The sequence below is a fragment of the Ixodes scapularis genome, unplaced genomic scaffold (assembly GCF_016920785.2).
Source record: "Ixodes scapularis isolate PalLabHiFi unplaced genomic scaffold, ASM1692078v2 PGA_scaffold7__128_contigs__length_106722199, whole genome shotgun sequence".
Taxonomy (NCBI): Eukaryota; Metazoa; Arthropoda; class Arachnida; order Ixodida; family Ixodidae; genus Ixodes; species Ixodes scapularis.
Genome location: NW_024609882.1, coordinates 60,022,337 through 60,023,410, shown reverse-complemented (window position 1 = coordinate 60,023,410; position 1,074 = coordinate 60,022,337). Strand labels below are relative to the sequence as shown.

At 38.7% G+C, this 1,074-nt stretch overlaps 1 non-coding gene across 1 annotated transcript; it reads left to right on the top strand.

The window, feature by feature from the left end:
* The first annotated feature begins 574 nt into the window (after positions 1-574).
* Positions 575-656, top strand: Trnas-gcu. Its single transcript has one exon. It is a non-coding gene; the product is annotated as a tRNA-Ser (tRNA).
* Positions 657-1,074: the final 418 nt, after the last annotated feature.

The following is a 1,074-nucleotide window of genomic DNA, read 5'->3' as shown; positions in this document are numbered from 1 at the left end:
AAACTGAATTCGGTATAGGTGATGTGACGTCATTTTCTCCGCTAAATTTAGTGGGTAAACTGAATTGGTGTTGAGGTCACGTAGGGTCAAGTTTTTTGGTTTTTAATTTAGCGGGAAACTGTGGGAGGAGGGGAGGGTACGGAAGAGGAGGGTACGAAGAAGAAAGAACACTCGAAAGAGGAGGAGGGTGCAGAACTAGTATGCGAGGAGAATGGTCTGTGTTTGTATATATATTATTTCCCAAATTGTTTAGCACTAAAACTTTGGTTGGGGCTAGTTGGTTCATATTGATTAAAAGGTTCAAAGGTGCGAACAAAACAGGACGAAAAAAGACACACGTTCGAGACCTGGCGCTTGGCGCCTGTTCCTGTCGTACGTGTCTTTTTTCGTCTTGGTTCGTTCGCGGCTTTTAACTATCGGTTTAACACCGCTTTAAACTATCAAATTTGCAGTTGAGTTTATGAATCACATCCTGAAAAAAAAAATGACATCTGCCTTGAGAAAAATAGAACAAAAATAGTGATCGAGGCATTTATAGCTATGAGTGTAAGCAGAAGGAGATGCGAGTCGTCCTGACGAGGTGGCCGAGAGGTTAAGGCGATGGACTGCTAATCCATTGGGCTCTGCCCGCGTGGGTTCGAATCCCATCTTCGTCGTATTTTTTTTTTTGCTTGTATAAGTCCTTAAACAAAGAAAAAAAAACAATGAATTAAAAAAAAAACGAGTTTAGTCACACCAAAGTAGTATACTTTACTTGAAATACATTTTTTTGCGTATGTTTTTTGTACTTCACTTAAAGTTTTTTTTTTTTCTTTTGTACTATCTGAGGAAGGTAGAACTCCATACCTCCAAGTACATTCTGCAGATCTCATCTTATTAAACGTGTTCAAAAAAAATCTTTTTCAGCTCTGAAGCCACTTGACTTTATCCTATATTCGCCGTCATTTCCGATAATATCTGATCCACCCCGATTACCCATAAGACAATGCATACCAATTTTTTTTAACGTTATAGGGGAAGGAAAGGCCATCATAAAAGGTTGCGTTGAAAAGTACTTGTACTTTATTTTGAAAG